The following is an 18,570-nucleotide window of genomic DNA, read 5'->3' as shown; positions in this document are numbered from 1 at the left end:
AGAAGACAGCCTTTGTTGAGCAAAGGCTATAGCAAGTCTTTGGTTGTGCAAAGTCACCAAGGAGCCAGAAAGGCCGGGAGACCAATAGGCAGTGGAAAGGTGAAGCAGAACATTTTACTTCTGGCTGCGGGACCTCTGAACCCCTTTCCGATGGTTGTGTGCTTTTCCACTGTATGAGGTTAGGTACGAAGCAGAGTCTGTCTCCCACCTTAGGAGCCAAAAAGCCAGATGATTGATTTGCCAGCCTTCTTTGCAGCAATGGCACAGATGGGCGTAAGGTGAGGGCTTGTCTGACCAGATGCCTGCGCCCCAACTGGAAATGGGGAGCCCTTCTGGCAATGGGGGTGGCACTGGTTTGAAGGAACAGCCTCGGGATCAAAAGCCGGAGGCTTTGGGACAGCCAGCTGTGGCTTCCACGGCTCCGTGGGGGCAGCTGTGGTGACTGAATCTCTTCTTGGCTGTGGCTCTGGCTGCAAAGCCCCCGTTTGCTCTTTTCCTTTCCCTGGCCTGTTTCTCTGGTCTTCCAACAGTGATTCCCTGAGATGCATGGGATCTATTTTTTTTTATAATGTTTTCTTTTTTTTAATTATCTTTTTTTTTAAAAAAAATTGAAGTAGAGTTGATTTACAATGTTGTGTTAGTTTCAGGTGTACACCAGAGTGATTCAGTTTTATATATATATATATATACACACACACACACACACACACACACATACACATACATACATACATACATATATATAGTCTTTTTCAGATTCTTTTCCATTATAGATTATTACACGATATTGAGTATAGTTCCCTGTGCTATACAGTAGGTCCTTGTTGATTATCTATTTTATATATAGGAGTATGTCTCTGTTAATTCCAAACTCCTAATTTATCCCTCCCTTCCCCACCCCCCCTTCAATAGACTCCCTTCCTCTTTAGTTATGTGGTTTACTAGCTCAGGAGCTCATGAAATGAGGAGAAGCGAGAAGCTAGGAGCAGGCCGTCTGGAAGATGGGGAGTCAGGGAGACGAGAGCTGAGCTACACAACATGAACTGGATTCTGTGGGGGAAAAGGAGCCCTGGAGGACTTTCTGATGGCCAGTGGCTGAAGTACCTGGAACATCAAAAGTGCCTCATGATCTGTTTTCAGTGGTTTGCATTCTGCGGGGGGAGGACTCTCCATGGCACAGAGGTTTCGGTAAAGCCTGCTCTCCATAAACACTGGGTGGGTGTTCTGAGCGGAAATGAATGAAGGGTCACCCAGGTGAGCAGAGATGACAGGAGTGCTATGGAGATAGGCTGTGATGGAATGTCCAACAGAGGGGTCACTTGGGGTCAGAGGTGACAGACACAAGCCTAAGGCCCTGGACCAGTCCCTGAAATGCAGGTGAGGGCACGGAACTTCCCAATGGCAGTGACTTTGAGAGGTCAAGCCAATTTTATTTAAATATCAGGGGACTTCCCTGGTGGCGCAGTGGTTGGGAGTTTGCCTTGCCGGTGCTGGGGACACAGGTTTGATCCCTGGTCCGGGAAGATCCCACATGCCGTGGAGCAGCTAAACCTGTGCACCACAACTACTGAGCCTGCCCTCTAGAGCCTGCGAGCTACAACTACTGAGCCCACACACTGCAACTACTTAAGTCTGCGTGCTCTAGGGTCCGAGTGCCGCAACTACTGAGCCCAGGTGCTGTAACTACTGAAGCCTGTGTGCCTAGAGCCCGTGCTCTGCAACAAGAGAAGCTACTGCAACGAGAAGCCCACACACCGCAATGAAGAGTAGCCCCCACTCGCCGCAACTAGAGAAAGTCCTTGTGCAGCAACGAAGACCCAACGCAGCCAAAAATAAAAATAAAAAAAAATATATCAAAAAGGCTTGGAGACCTCAGCTGACATCTGGGCCACACCAGAGTTAATCCACTTGTGCTCACTGAGAAGAACGTGCTCGTGGACGGGTCACAGGGAACAGCAATGCTGTCTCCATCTCTTTTTAAAAAAATTATTTATTTATTTATTTATTTATATAGCAGCTTCTCATTAGTTATCTATTTTATACATAGTAGTGTATATATGTCAATCCCCATCTCCCACCCACCCCCACATTGTCTCCCTCTTTATTGTGGGAGGTGGAACCTGCCTGCAAGAGGAGCTGTTAGTGACTCTGCAAACAAATGGGACACACAGAATGAGCAGAGGCCACATGCCAAGAATTTCCAGGTGACAGACTCGAAGCATTGCCTTTTCAAGGGGAACCGAAGGGAGATGTTTTATTATTCAGACACTTGTAGGTTTGAAGCAGGAAGCCCTGGCTAAGGTAAGTTCAGGCCAGCAGCACAGATGTGTTCAGAGTTCCCATCAAACTCTGACTTCTGGAAAATAAACATGAGGTCCATCAATGCAGTAAAAACTTCCTTGGGGACTGCAGCTAACCCAGTGAATTCCCACTCTTCGTCCCAATAACTTCTAGAAATGCCAGCTGTGCTGGGGCTGTGCTCAATATAGTTAAGAGCTTCTTGACGTAAGTGGACACTTGCTTGCCATATGCTCTGTTGTGACATTGTAAAGGTGGCAGCACTGTTTTGGATAAGACACACTTGGAAAGGAGAAAACATGTACATTGCAAGCACTTCTGAAAGTATGAGGCAGTTTGCAAAACACAGAGCTCGAGTTCTCTGGCTGTAAGCGTATAGTCACTGAGGGCTGCCTTTTGGTGTCAAATAATGAAAACAGTATACACGCGAAAGCCTCGAGGACCAGCTCTCATTTGTGGTGGCACCATTGAAGAGCCCACCTTCTAAAATGTTGACGCCTGTTAATCAGAGAACTTGCTTTCCTGGCAGCGTTTGGCTTAATAAAAGTGAGATACTGAGTCCTGTGGCCACACAGGGTTAAAATAATATAAGTTTCTTTATCAACAAGTTTTGATAGTGTATCTTCTCCATCAGTGACCTTTTCATCGACCCCTTCCCTGACATGCCTGCTTGACTCTTTCCCACCCATCTCCCAGACTGTTCTATGTGCCTTCTTCCGTGTTCCTGCAATGCCATGGGTATAGCTGTGTCTTGTGACACCTGCCACATTATACTAACGTGGTTTTCCCCTCCCTAGCCTATGTGATCCTGGAGGACAAGGTCCTTGTAGTGTCCTTTTTTTTGGATCTCTGTACCCAGCATGGTGCCTGATACCTGATCAATGCTCAAGAAGGTTTGTCGTTCTACGGATTTGCTTGTATTAATAACCCACTAGCTCTAGAATAAAACAAGACTGAAACAAGATTAAACAAGACCCCAAAGATTAGTTTCTCATTTTTCTCTTTAGCTACATTGTCAAAAAAACAAAAACAAAAACTGTTTCTGTGACCCTTGGAAGTAATTTAAGATGGAGCTAGGAGGTTGAGAAGAAGAGAAAAGAGAGCAAAGGGAGAGGATTCCTCTGAAGGAAGTTCTTGGGAGAGCTATGGCATTTTCCCTTTTGGGGGGAGCGGGAGAAGTGTGTGTCCTCCCTTCTCAATACAAGTGAGAAAGGCTTTGAGGGAGTCACTTCAGGTGCTTGATCTATGTCCTCTGGAATTCAGTGGACTAGTGTCTGAACTCTGAGGATGGCTGTTTAGGTTGCACACTGTACAAGTCTACAGGTCCCATTCACAGAGGTGACAATGTTTATAACCTGTAAAACTGTGCTTGAACTCCCTGGGTGTCTGACTCTCCATGAGGCCAGCTATTGTGGCTGGAGCTGCAGTTAAGTAATAGCACTGGGAGAAAGCTGTACTTTTTCCAAATATGGGACAAGGAGGTAAATGCTTTTCTGATTGATTGTGTGAGTTCTTGGGAGGGACCTGGCGTGGAGCCTTCTTTTTTTTTTTTTTTAAAGGGCTTCAAATGCTTGGCTTATTTATTTATTTATTTATTTATGGCTGTGTTGGGTCTTAGTTTCTTTGTGAGGGTTTTCTCTAGTTGCAGCAAGAGGGGGCCACTCTTCATCATGGTACGCGGGCCTCTCACTATCGCAGCCTCTCTTGTTGCGGAGCACAGGCTCCAGACGCGCAGGCTCAGTAGTTGTGGCTCACGGGCCTAGCTGCTCCGCGGCATGTGGGATCTTCCCAGACCAGGGCTCGAACCCGTGTCCCGTGCATTGGCAGGCAGATTCTCAACCGGTGTGCCACCAGGGAAGCCCAGGAGCCTTCTTTTCTTAAGAAGGACTGCCCAAAGAAAAGGCTTTCTAGAGGATTCTTCAAAATAGAAGCCTGAGGGTTGAGCGCTGGTGAAAGTGGGCAGGCCGAGGAGTTACGCTGTCATCATGGAGTTCCCAGTGGGGATTCTTATGAGGAAAGCACCTTGTAACAGAGTCAGCCTTGAACACCAAGTCCAATGAGCAGCAGCTCCAGACCAGAGGCACCATCCATAGAAGACTGTGCCCTTCGTCCTAACCCTCTTGCCCTGGGCCCAACATGAAGGGGTGGGAAAGGCAGCTAGTGAGGGAAAGCAGTGGAAGAGGAAAGGTACCCGCCTGCCCTGATGGCCCCTGTGCCTCTGAGCCCCAGGACTCCCACTCCAGGCTTCTTGGCCTAAATCAGGCCTCAGCTCAGGGAAGGGAAAAATTTTGGAATTTGATTATTATACTAAACTGAACATTTTAATTACTAAAACAAGACTTTCCTAAAGACCAAAGGTGACCTCAGGACATTACCACCCACCCAAGGGTGACTGTTTGAGACTTCACACAAGGACAGGGAAAAAACCAGCCCATGCAGCCAGTGCAAAGCAGCAGAGGCTGGGGAGCAGACCCCAAAGTTTCTCTTTGTACCCTATTGAACACCAAGCCTTCCTAACCAGACCGCATGCGAAACCCTTCAAGAGATGTCTATCAATTCCTGAAGCATCTTATTTACACTTGAAACTTAAAAATGTACACTCACCCCCAATTTTTCTATGTAGAGCCCAGGCCTTTCGTGTGAGCACAGGTGAATAGATCTTTCTTTAACTCACCCACAAAACATTGACTGTGAGTTCCAATTTTGGTTTCCTTATACTGCATTGAAAATTTTGGGAAACTTGCAAGGAGACCTAAATATAGTTATAAATGTATATGATTTCTTTTCTCTTGTCTTATACGGTTGTCTCATCCACACCCATCTTTAGAAGCTTGCATTTAACTGTTTTTTAGAAAGCATTCGATTTAGCGTTTCATAGAAACAACAACCTTCTTTTTGTACTAATATTTCAATTGGTTCACATAATATTTAATTAAAGTATTAAATTCCGTAACAGGTAGTTCTGGCACGAACAGGCTTGGGGACACACCCAGCTGCCTCTTGGTAAACACATGGTTGAACCTGTGGGAGCAGAAGCCAGGGTGTGCTGGAGGACAGCCACTGCTGAGAGTCTCTGTGCATCCCAAGCGTGGCCTGCACATCTCAGGGACCAGAAAGTGTGGATGCTCTGCTGAGTTGGCAGGTGGAGGTCACTTGAGCAAGCCCCCACTTTCAGGTACAAAGTTGGAAGTAGCCATCTTAAGAAATCTACATTTCCTGAGTCTGTACCATGTGCCTGGCAGGACCCCGGGCATGTGACAGTGCTTCAGTTTTCACAGATATGATTTTCCTCCATTTTACAATAGAGGAAGGTGGAGTTTGCAGAGATTAAGTCATTTACTCTAGGCCAATAAGTGGAATAGTCAGTGCCTCTCAAACTCTAATGTGCTCAGGGATCACCCAGGGTGTACGACGTGAAATGCGTATTTTTTTTAATGTATATATTTTTAATTGAAGTGTAGTTGATTTACAATGTTGTGTTAATTTCTGTTGTACAGCTAAGTGATTCAATTATATAGATATTCTTTTTAAATATTCTTTTCCATTATGGTTTATCATAGGATATTGAGTATAGTTCTCTTGAAATGATATTTTGCTGGCAAAGGCCTGCAGTGGGGCCTGAGATTCTGTGTGACTAACAAGCTCTCAGAGGCTGGTGATGCTGCTGGTCTGCAGACCATGCTTTGAGATGCCTCAGTTCTACCCCTGAGATGCTGACTTACTTGCTCGAGATGGAGCCCAGGCAGTTGCTATGTTCTAAAAACTTTCCAGGGCTCTTTTGTGAACAGAGTAGAAGTGATGAGTAGCCTGGGCCCCTAGGAGGGCAAGAACATTGAGAAGTGGACTGCTCTAGAGATGCTTAGTTTTGAATGCTTCCGTTAAGCAAGTGTTCTAAAAAGATAAGAGTAATCTAACTTGAAATTATGAAAGTTTATAAAATAAAAGAATCCTCCAGGGCTTCCCTGGTGGCGCAGTGGTTGAGAATCCGCCTGCCAATGCAAGGGACACGGGTTCGAGCCCTGGTCCGGGAAGATCCCACATGACGCGGAGCAACTAAGCTCGTGCACCATAGCTACTGAGCCTGCACTCTAGAGCCCTCGAGCTACAACTACTGAAGCTCGCGCGCCTAGAGCCTGTGTTCCGCAACAAGAGATGCCACCACAATGAGAAGCCCACGCACCGCTGCTTGCCACAACTAGAGAAAAGCCCGCGCGCAGCAACAAAGACCCAACTCAGGCAAAAATAAATTTTAAAAAAAAGAATTCTCCATTCTTCACATAGTATAAAGAATATTTTTTTTAAAAAAATCAAGCTATCCCTGCACACACGTATGCCACAATTTTCTAACTCAGCGTGTCATGAGCCTCTTCCATCATCAGTACCTGTAGACCTACTTCATCCTTATCGACATGGTGTTGTATTCTACAGCATGGTTGAGCCATAATTCATCTCACCAACCCCTCATAGGGGGACATTCAGTTGACTCTAATTTTTCTGTTTTACAGATAATACTGTGTGCACACATCCATGGGCATGTGTACATGATGTTCTGTAGGACAGACTTGTAGACGTGGAATTGCTGGGTTATTTAAATAGCTCTTCTCAAATTGCCCTCCAAATTACATCTCTAAAAGGCTCACCAAATTACATATGCATCATCTCATATAAAAGTGCCCCTTCTCCTTACCCCCTTGCAATTAATGGGTATTATCAATATTTTCAAGATTAACCGATCTGATATGTGAAAAGTGGCTCCCATGGATGTCTTAATTTGCACATCATGATGAAGGCATGAAGATGAATGTCTGTTAGACTTAAGGATATCTTCTTGGGATTGCCTGTCTATGGCCTTTATTCCTTTAGCTGTTTGGTTGCTTATCTTTTTACAGTAATCTTTTGTCTACTATATGTTACAAGTGTTTTCCTTCTAGACTATAGTTCATTTTTCAGTCTGTTTGACAATGGTTCACAGACGTGTTCCTTTTCTATATAGTGAGGCCTGTCAATTGTCTTTCATGACTTCTGAGTTTTACTTCTTGTTTAAGAAAGACTTCCTCATCCCAAGATGATAAAATATATCCGTGGTTTTTCCATCTACTTTGTCATTTATTAATCCATCTGGTCATTAGTCCACGTGCAAAATACATATTTTACTTATGACTTAAAGTTGAGCTCTTATTGGGTTGACCAAAAAGTTTGTTTGGGATTACCCACAATACTTTGTTTCTTTTATTTTCAAATTCCATCCTCAGCATCAAACAGGCCTCCTGAATTTGAAATACCTCAATTATCATATAATTAACCCCACAGATATAATCTGGTTCCTCTTTTCATCTCTTTCTTCATTTGTGTGACTGTCCAAGCTGCCATAATTTCTGCAGTTTCATAGAACTTCTAGAAAGTTTATTTTTCATTTTTCTTCTTCTTCTTTTTTTTTTTTTTTTTTTTTTTCGGTACGCGGGCCTCTCCCTGTTGTGGCCCTTCCCGTTGCAGAGCGCAGGCTCCGGACGTGCAGGCTTAGCGGCCATGGCTCATGGGCCCAGCTGATCCGCGGCATGTGGGATCTTCCCGGACCGGAGCACGAACCCGTGTCCCCTGCATCGGCAGGCAGACTCTCAACCACTGTGCCACCAGGGAAGCCCACTCTTCTTCTTTTTTTAAACAATTTCTTCCCTACTTTTTTCCAGATGGATTTAGAATTCCCACGGCAAGTTCTAAAGCAGTCTTATTGGAATTTTTACTGAAATTGCATTTTAATCCATTAATGTGAGTGGAATTGATATTTTTATAGTATTTAGTGCTCCATGCAGAAACAAGGCCTGTCTCTCCATTTGTTCATGTATGTTATTCATATATATTTTAATACTTTCTTCACAAACATAGATCTTGCACATTTATTGTTAAGTTTCTTCCTGATACAGATAGAGAGATATGTCATCATTGTAATTGACTATTAACAGTATATGACAGCTACTGATTTAAATATATTTATCTTCTAAATATAAATCTTACTAGGCTGATAAGCCCTAATAATTTAATTGACTGTCTTTGGAGTTATTAAGCCTTCTTTTTACAAAACTCATTTATTTAGTTTCTCTTTAAAGCTATAAAACTAACAGGTATGAAATCAAGAAAATTAGAAATGTAGAAAAAAATTACCCCAACAAACAAGAACAACTATTACATTATTTTACTTGTATCAGTTTTCATTCCTTTATTAAAATCTTTTAAAATTTTTATTTATTTATTTATTTTTTATTGGTTGAAAGTTTGCCTTACAAGGTCTTTTTTTTACATCTTTATTGGAGTATAATTGCTTTACAAGGGTGTGTTAGTTTCTGCTGTATAACAAAGTGAATCAGCTATACATATACATATGCTCCCATATCTCCTCCCCTTGTGTCTCCCTCCCACCCTCCTGTTCTCACCCCTCTAGGTGGTCACAAAGCACCAAGCTGATCTCCCTGTGCTATGTGGCTGCTTCCCCCAGCTATCTATTTTACATTTGGTAGTGTATATATGTCCATGCCTCTCTCTCACTTCGTCCCAGCTTACCCTTCCCCCCCCTGCCGCCCCGTGTCCTCAAGTCCATTCTCTGTGTCTGCATCTTTATTCCTTGCCCCTAGTTTCCTCAGAACCTTTTTTTTTTTTTTTTTAGATTCCATATATATGTGTTAGCATACGGTATTTGTTTTACTCTTTCTGACTTACTTCACTCTGTATGACAGATTCTAGGTCCATCTGCCTCACTACAAATATCTCAATTTTGTTCCTTTTTATGGCTGAGTAATATTCCATTGTATATATGTGCCACATCTTCTTTATCCATTCATCTGTGGATGGATATTTAGGTTGCTTGCATGTCCTGGTTATTGTAAAGAGTGCTGCAATGAACATTGTGGTATGTGTCTCTTTTTGAATTATGGTATGCTCAGGGTATATGCCCAGTAGTGGGATTGCTGGGTCATATGGTAGTTCTATTTTCAGTTTTTCTTAAGGAACCTCCACACTGTTCTCCATAGTGGCTGTATCAATTTACATTCCCACCAACAGTGAAGGAGGGTTCCCTTTTCTCCACACCCTCTCCAGCATTTATTGTTTGTAGAGTTTTTGATGATGGCCATTCTGACTGGTGTGAGCTGCTACCCCATGGTTTTGATTGCATATCTCTAATGATTAGTGATGTTGAGCATCCTTTCATGTGTTTATTGGCAATCTGTATATCTTCTCTGGAGAAATGTCTATTTAGCTCTTCTGCCCATTTTTGGATTGGGTTGTTTGTTTTTGTGATATTGAGCTGCATGAGCTGCTTGTAAATTTTGGAGATTAATCCTTTGTCAGCTGGTTCATTTGCAAATATTTTCTCTCATTCTGAGTGTTGTCTTTTCATCTGGTTTATGGTTTCCTCTGCTGTGTGAAAGCTTTGAAGTTTCATTTGTTTATTTTTTGTTTTTATTTCGATTTCTCTGGGAGGTGGGTCAAAAAGGATCTTGCTGTGATTTATGTCATAGAGTGTTCTGCCTATGGTTTCCTCTAAGAGTTTGATAGTGTCTGGCCTTACATTTAGGTCTTTAATCCATTTTGAATTTATTTTTGTGTATGGTGTTAGGGAGTGTTCTAATTTCATTCTTTTACATGTAGTTGTCCAGTTTTCCCAGCACCATTTATTGAAGAGGCTGTCTTTTCTCTGTATAGTCTTGCCTCCTTTATCAAAAATAAGGTGACCAGGGCTTCCCTGGTGGCGCAGTGGTTGAGAGTCCGCCTGCCGATGCAGGGGACACGGGTTCGTGCCCCGGTCTGGGAAGATCCCACATGCCGCGGAGCGGCTGGGCCCGTGGGCCATGGCCGCTGGGCCTGTGCTTCTGGAGCCTGCGCTCTGCAGCTCTGCAACGGGAGAGGCCACAACAGTGTGAGGCCCGCATACCGAAAAAAAAAAAAAAAAAATGGTGACCATATGTGCATGGGTTTATCTCTGGGCTTTCTATCCTGTTCCATCGATCTATATTTCTGTTTTTGTGCCAGTAGCTTTGTAGTATAGTCTGAAGTCAGGGAGCCTGATTCCTCCAGCTCTGTTTTTCTTTCTCAAGCTTGCTTTGGCTATTTGGGGTCTTTTGTGTTTCCATACAAATTGTGAAATTTTTTGTTCTAAAATCTTTTTTTAAATTGAAGTATGGTAGACTTACAGTATTATATTAGTTTCAGGTGTACAACATAGTGATTCAGTATTTTTACATATGATCACCACTATGAGTCTAGTTACCCTCTGTCACCATACAAAGTTATGTCAAGAGGAACTGTATTCAATATCTTGTTATAACCAGTAACGGAAAAGAATCTGAAAAGGGATAGAGATGTATATATATATATATACACATAACTGAATCACTTTGCTGTACATGTGAAACATTGTAAATCAACTATATTTCAATACAAACACTTTACAAATTTTAAAAAGGTATGACAAGATATATTTGCACAGCTGCTTCTACGTGATTGTAATCACACAGCATAATTGACTGGGTGTACTTTTTAAATGAGTAAATGCCTTCTATTTGTCAAAATTGTTTTGCTGGAGATATATTTGTCTTACAAGGAGCCATGTGCTTCTTACTAAGGGGCAGAAATGCTAATGTAACCTGTGCACTGAGATTACTGAGTTCAGGTCAGGTCTTCTTCTCCTGGCCTGCTGGCGTCTGCACCGCCTGGCTACGGTTCAGTGCAACCAGGCCCTCTAGCCCTCACTCCACACATAGCTGCTAACCTCACCGCACACTCAGCTGTCCCTTTGCAGGCCTCTGCGGAGTCACTCTCAGGGCACAGGTGATGTGGAGGTGGCTAGGGCTTTATGATTCCATTTAAAAGGCTGACTAGACCATGACATGATAGAGATTTCCAAAGAACACTTTCAAAACCCATTTCTCATGTGGCTCTTCCATGGGTGGGTTGGGGGCAGAGTTGCTGGTTCTTTTTTTTTTTTGCGGTACGCGGGCCTCTCACTGTTGTGGCCTCTCCCATTGCGGAGCACAGGCTCCGGACGCTCAGGCTCAGTGGCCATGGCTCATGGACCCAGCTGCTCTGAGGCATGTGGGATCTTCCCGGACCGGGGCACGAACCAGCGTCCCCTGCATCGGCAGGCAGACTCTCAACCACTGCACCACCAGGGAAGCCCAGAGTTGCTGGTTCTTGAATTGGTGCTTGTCCATCAACCCTATGCGGAGGTGGCTGGTTCCCGCTGCTGGATGTGATGGTGCCTTTTCCCCCTTCTCTGGGCTTTAGCAAACTTCCCTGCAACAGGAAAGAAAGCATTTACCTGATACCCTATTACTCTGCTAGTCTAGCTATTGTCTTGGGAGTATTGGAGGGTGACATCTGGGGTGTCAGGAGCTTCTGTGAGCCACTCAAGCCATGACAAGTTGATGACTTTCCAGTGTAGCTGCAATCACTCACGTGACCGATGTGAGGAGTGAACTTGGGATGTGGGCTTGGGATTCCATCCTTGCTTGTGTGGAAATGAGCAGAAATGTCAGCAAATGGCCGCTGAAGATGTTCAAAGTCTAGACGAGGCTTTTGCCATTTGGAAGTGAGCCAAGCTGGATGAATGACTTTGCACCTGTCCAGCTGAAGAATCTTAAAATGATAATCCCAGGGGAGCAGAAATAGTCCTACACTTGACTAAGTCCGGTTTCCTGGGTGGAATAAAACAACCACATTTTTTGAGGTTTTGAGGAGTTGGTGAAGATTTCATATTTTTTTTCTTCAAGCCAGTTAACAGGCTTCACTTTTCTTTTGCCTCAGTTACGAAGGGGCCCACTTTAGCATAATTCCATAGATTGGAGCTTTACTAAGTGGTGATCTCAGTGGCAGCTTTGAATATCTAAAAACCCTGCGTGGAGCAGACCCAGGTCTGTACCCACAAGAGCAGCAAGGAGGGCGCTCGGTTCAAAGGAGCAGATCAGACTGAACAGAGGTCCTACTAACAGACACCATGACAGACCCCACACGAGGCCTTTCCTCTCCAGCAAATGATATCTGTGATGGAGAGAGAGCTGAGACACGCAGCAGGACAGAGTTTGACAAGCCCAGATCATCCCCGAGCCTTAACCTGGCTATCTCCTCTGAATTACTAGAACATTATGGATTGAGAACCCAAACTATTTGCCCACAGCTGGCATGAAGCTGAGGCATCTTCACTTGCTGCAAACAGCCTGCCAATGCTGAAAAAGGAACTCATTTCATCCACAGCTTAGACTGCTGATTAAGTTGGCTCCGACTGGAGCGGTTTAAAACAACCGCACTGAAATTAACCAAATAGCCACATTACTTTAAAAGAAACATGTCATAGGCAATCAATAAATATATGCCGAACAGAAGCACAGAGCTGTCTGAACTGCTGTTTACAGGTGAACAGGGAGACATAAGGAGAGCGTTGGAAGGGCTGTTGGATTTCATGCATGTGACTGGAAGGTCTGCTGAAACCAGAGTGTCACCACACCACCAAGAGTGGTCCTGGGTTCCTGCTCCCCAACTCCATCTTCACAATCTCTCAGCAAGTCCTGCCAGGTCCACCTCCAAAATACAACCAGATTCGCCTGCTTTCTCCATCACCAGGAGTCCTCCCTGGCTTTCTCTCCACTCCACTTATAGCCATACCAGCAGCCCAGGCCACTTCTCTGCTTACCACCCTCCAGTTCATCAGAGCCCACAGGGCCCTTCACAATCTGACCCCTGCCTCCCTCCCTCCCCTCTGCTTGTACCTCCTACCCCCAGCGCAGTACATGTCAGACACACTGCATGCTTTAGATTTCTAACGTGCCTTGTAGCCTTCGCACCGCCGTTCCCCCTGCCTTGACTGTTCCTCGCGTGGTTCCTCACTCAGCTCACAGCTTGAACCTCTTCTCCTTAGAGATGCCCTCCCTCGCTGCCTAAGTCACTGCTCAGTCACTCTACTGAGCGACCTCGCTGTATTCCCTTTATAGCTTTGTTACAACCCAGCATTCTTCGTTTGCTTACCGTATCCCTCTAATTGAGGCAGTGACTTTGTCTGTCTTATTCACTGCCGCGTGCCCAGTACCTACTCATTCTCAATTAATAATGGTTGAGTCAATGAAACAGATGCTACTTTTCCTTGCCATTTCTTTCTATTTGGACTGTGACCTCTCTGCGCACCCCCCAAATCACAGAAGTGTAACGTGGGACAATTGACAGGAAACTGAGACCACGTGCTCCCCGTCCCTCACATTGGGATGGGGGGCTGGAGATTGCAATTTCCAAGGCAATTTGCCCAACAGCACACAGCTCACCAGGGGCAGAGACCAGAATAAAGCCAGGTCTCATGACTATCTGCCTCCCTCCCTACAAAACCTGTGGAAGGAGCCAGGCTCCAAAACAATTGAATTTTGTGCCTGAGTGAACAGTAAAAAGGAATATGTGATGAAAGGTGGAAGGAGAGCCTGGGAAGAAAATATTATAAGACCTCTTAATAGGGATAGTGAACAAGATCCTGGAATAACAAGTAAAGGAAAATACGTGTGTGGGGAAGAGCAGTCATTATTATGGGCAGTGGAAGTCATGAGTACAGGGTTTATGCCAGGGCCTCTACAGCAGGCAAAGGATGTGGAAAGGGTGTGGAGGCTGCCTTGTAAGACAGCGTGATGAACACCGAATCAGGCAGGGAGGGCAGAACCCACCTGCAGACATTTTCACAGGCACTTCTTTTTTTTTTTTTTTTTTTTTTTGCGGTACGCGGGCCTCTCACTGTTGTGGCCTCTCCCGTTGCGGAGCACAGGCTCCGGACGCGCAGTCTCAGCGGCCATGGCTCACGGGCCCAGCCGCCCCGCGGCATGTGGGATCTTCCCGGACCGGGGCACGAACCCGTATCCCCCCCATTGGCAGGTGGACTCTCAACCGCTGCGCCACCAGGGAAGGGAAGCCCAATGCTAACTATTATTATATGTACTGTTATTTCTTTTTTCATCTTCCAGTCCCTGGAGCCCTGGTTATTTTAAATAGATGTTCAGCACCTTTCTGGGTTTTCTCTCTCTCTCTCTCTCTCTCTCTCTCTCTCTCTCTCTTTTTTTTCCTTATGAAACCTGGACTCCAGCCTGTCATTTTACAGTAACATCCTCCACTACGCTGGATTCTCTGCCACTAGGACCTAAGGTAGGTTGCTGAATGGAGAGGGGGCAGGAGAGCTCAGCTGCATTTCTGCAGGATGTCAAGGCTGCTACTATTTGAGAATAGCAGCTTTGGAGTCAGATGGATCCGGGTTCCAGTCCTGATTATGATCTCGGACCGTCTACACGGCCTTAGGCAAAGGAGTCCCTCTATGCCTCAGTTTGCTCACCTGTCAAACGGGGCTACAGCACCGGTTGCGATTGGAGCTTATCCAGTGCTTCGCCAGGTGGCGCCCTTCCCTCTCCAGCCCTGCTCTGTGCTCCGAAGGCAATAGGCAGCCCCGCTCCACGTGGGAAGCACCCAGAGGTCGGTTCGCACAGCCCCCTCCCAGGAGGGCACACGTCGGTTAAGACTTCCGCAAACGCGGCTCTAATGTTGCTACTGGGCATGAAAAGCCTTGCCCGTGGAGCGAGTCTACAATTGTCTCCTGTAATTTTACATAGTTCCTGACGTGGCAGGAATCTACCTTTGATCTCTTCTTACTCCGCCTCATGCTGATGAATCCAGACCCCTCGCTCACCATCTCCGCGGGGCGTGCACGCAGTTTCCTGCCTTTATGCCTCTGCCAATCCCTGCCGGGTCCTGACTGTGCAGGACTAACCCCTGCCCTTGCTCGCGGCCTGGCTCAAATGCCTTCAAAGGCACCCCGCCCTCTCCTCCCAAACACAGGAACTGGTCTCTTGCAAGAACCCCCATCCCTGTGTGTGTATCTTTCTTTTGGCACTCCATCACTTCCTGCCTGGATTAGAATCGCGCCTTTTATTTTCCATGTTGTTTTGGAAGTTCCGTGGGGAAATGTCCGTATTTGACTCATCCGGTGCCCCCACAATTACCTGCCCACGGAGGCAGCTTAACAAACACTTTATGAATGAGGTGTGTTGTGTTCATGGCTGGGTGATGTCCACGCGCCGGTTGAAAGGGTGATACAAACTAGTGTTATGGATTCGCTTGTAACCAGCGCTTTGGGGGATGTTCAGCTATCTGAGTAAGCATTGTGTTTCTGTAAAGCACTGCTTGGGCTGGGGGGAGGGATAAAGAGTAAATTCCTCTCTAATCTCTCTTTTGGATCACTGCTACTTATAGTTCATGACAAAACCCTGTCTAAAAAGGCTTGCTCGGGGTAACCCTGCGTGGATGGTGATATTCCAGAACAGATGGTGGGCCCCTGGGAGGGGAAGGTAAGAAGGGAGAGGGCAAGGCAAAGTTCTCACTGTCTGCCTGCCAACCCGGAAAAAGAAGACACATCCTCTACGCTGCAGTCTTTGATTCCCCTCTCACGTTAGGACACAGGATGAATTATGTTTATGACTCAGTGATAAATTCATCCAAGATGTATGAACTTGCACTGGGTGTCCTGGCACTGCCCCATGCTTTGGAGGATCCCAAGGACTGGAGGCAGGGTCTCAGTGTTTATTGCTCAAATTTCTGCGGGAAACAAGGTCAAAACTATGCCATCCACAGCAAGGAAGAACATGGGTTTGTTCATGATTTGACAACTTTCTGCCCCAAAGCCATTCATGAGTTGAAAGTATTTTAATATAATTTGAGATCACATTACATGGGCCAGATTCTCCATGCCTGCGTTACTCTCTGGGAAGAAATAAGGTTCCTTTAAGGCAAGGAGGGGTAAAAATAGCCTGCCATGAACTTTGAGTTTCCCTCTTAGGAAGCAAGCTTCAGTGGCTCCTTGCTTTTTGGACTCCAGACCCGCCCCTAACTTCTGTCCCTCATCTCAGAAGCTCAAACTGACACTGCTGGTTGTGGCCATTGGAGGGAAGTGTGCAGACTGGCCTTGGGTCCTGGGGGTGGGCTGGGCTGCTGGCAGGAGCGGGGAGCAGGTTGGGTGACCCAACACCCAGCAGGTGGAGCCTGGGGACTCCTTTCCCCCGAGCTTCTACTTAACTGGTACTATTTCAGATTCACTTACAAAGTCCGTTTACAAAGTTCATTTCCATTACTTGGAAATGAAGAAATGAAATTTCACGGTTTTTAATGTCACTTAATCTACTGGTCACTGCTTGATTCTTGCTTCTCTTGTCTGTTTTCCCAGCAGCTTGCTTCTTAGGGTGGTTGGGAAGATAAGCTCAAATTAGTTAAAAGGCTTGGTAGAGTGAAAGCACAGAGCAGCATACAAAAATATTAGGCGTTATGTATAAGGTTCATCACTTGCTCTTCTGTGTCTCAGCCTATTAACTCCTTGAGAGCAGAAACTATAATTGAATCTTTCCTGATTACAACCTAGCACGTGGCATAAATACATTCCTCACTTGTACTAAGTCATTAATACTATCCGATGATGGATCCTAAAAAAGTGATTTTTTTTTTTTTTTTTTTTGTGGTACGCGGGCCTCTCACTGTTGTGGCCTCTCCCGTTGTGGAGCACAGGCTCCGGATGCACAGGCTCAGCGGCCATGGCTCACGGGCCCAGCCTCTCCGCGGCATGTGGGATCTTCCCGGACCGGGGCACGAACCCGTATCCCCTGCATCGGCAGGCGGATTCTCAACCACTGCGCCACCAGGGAAGCCCTAAAAAAGTGATTTTTAATAGTAACTGCTACAAATGAGTCCTCATCCCACGTGTTTATTGCAGATATCCCTCAATCCAGAGCTACGTGGATCGGGAGAGGGGACCCTGCACCTCTGGGCCGGCGGGGCTCCCTTGCTCAGAGCAGTATTCAGAGCAGCTTGGGGACAGCCTTGGTGTTACTGCACTTGTGTAATTTTTTTTTTTTTTTGGGTCACAGATGGATGGACATCAACTCTCGCAGCTGCTCTAATGGCTCTGTCCAAAGGAAAGCCACTCTCAAAATAGAATCAAAGGGAACAAATGGTCTGCCTAATAGACTATTTTGAGGTACAGGAGGTCGGAGGATCCAAAATTGAAAGATTGTCCTCAAGTAGGAAGAGAAGCATGTAGTCTTTGGAGAAGTTTGGGGCCGTGATTTTTACAAAAAGTTTCAGTCGGCGAAGTTCATGGCTCTGTGCTGCCTCTAAGAGACTAAACGTATAAAATTGTCAATATTGGATACAACCCAATGTTTAAAGTTTTACATGATGCTTCCTATATACAGCAAAGTCCTCTGTATCTTCAGGATACAATTTCAAGTTTTCAGAATAAAACTCAGGCCTTAACAATTGTGTCAGGGCCTGTAGGTGTCCACTTCAGAGAACATTTACCTTCTCCACTCCCGGGATGCCTGCTATCACCTTGGAATAAACCAAGCTCCAGCCTGATGCATACAGCCAGCTGGGACTCCATCCATGAGCTCACAGCTTGAAGTCTGGCCCGGGCATTCCCCTCATCCCCGTGGGCTTCCAATTTTCCTTTCCCTCTCAGTAAATTGGGTGTGATCTAAATGAGGGGTCAGCAAATCAAGTAGCAGCACCAAATCCATTTGTGTGGACTGATGTCATATGTGGGAACCCCGAGTACTGTGCCCAGAACCATTGTTAAGTTCTTAGTGCATGTTCTGACACAGAGTTTTAAATAATTATAGATGTAATTATACTGCTTATACAGTAATGCTTTTTGCCTTTTCACCTATTTTAAAAGTCTTTTCACCCATAATACATTCATTACATATTTTTTTTTTTTTTTTTTGTGGTACACTGTTGTGGCCTCTCCCTTTGCGGAGAGCAGGCTCGGGACGCACAGGCTCAGCGGCCATGGCTCACGGGCCCAGCCGCTCCGCGGCATGTGGGATCTTCCCGGACCGGGGCACGAACCCGTGTCCCCTGCATCGGCAGGCGGACTCTCAACCACTGCGCCACCAGGGAAGCCCTCATTACATATTTTAAATGACTTTGTCACATGTTTAAAAATGTAAATAACATACAGATGTGTAGAGTAAAAAGTTAAAGCTCCCTCCTGTACCTATACCCAAGAGATACTAGTCCTGTGTATATTTTTCTAGAGATTTTAATCTATGAGTGTGTTGTCTATATAAGCATGTTTATGTATTGAATAATTTTTGTTTACATTTATGGGATCAGTATAAACATAAGGTTTGGCAACTTGCTTTTTTCACTTAACAATGTACTTTGTGTTGTCAGATTTAGTAAATAAAAATACAGGATACCTGGTTAAATCTGAATTTA

General features: G+C 45.3%; 1 long non-coding RNA gene across 3 annotated transcripts in view; it reads left to right on the top strand.

Annotated features, from left to right (window-relative positions):
- Window positions 1–18,570, top strand: part of LOC136792001 (uncharacterized) — an 81,843-nt gene that overhangs the window by 13,428 nt on the left and 49,845 nt on the right. Inside the window, exons 3-4 of one of the 3 annotated variants that reach the window (XR_010835038.1) lie at window positions 14,399–14,457; window positions 17,217–18,052. The exons of 1 other annotated variant lie outside the window; for it this stretch is intronic. This is a non-coding gene — a long non-coding RNA (uncharacterized lncRNA). Of the gene's footprint in view, window positions 1–14,398; window positions 14,458–17,216; window positions 18,053–18,570 lie in introns of those variants that run through there. One more of the 3 variants, XR_010835040.1, reaches the window with a different exon arrangement.

Source organism: Kogia breviceps, chromosome 10, assembly GCF_026419965.1.
Source record: "Kogia breviceps isolate mKogBre1 chromosome 10, mKogBre1 haplotype 1, whole genome shotgun sequence".
NCBI classification, from domain to species: Eukaryota; Metazoa; Chordata; class Mammalia; order Artiodactyla; family Physeteridae; genus Kogia; species Kogia breviceps.
Note: the sequence above shows the minus strand (reverse complement) of the source record. Positions and strands in the feature narration are given on the sequence as shown.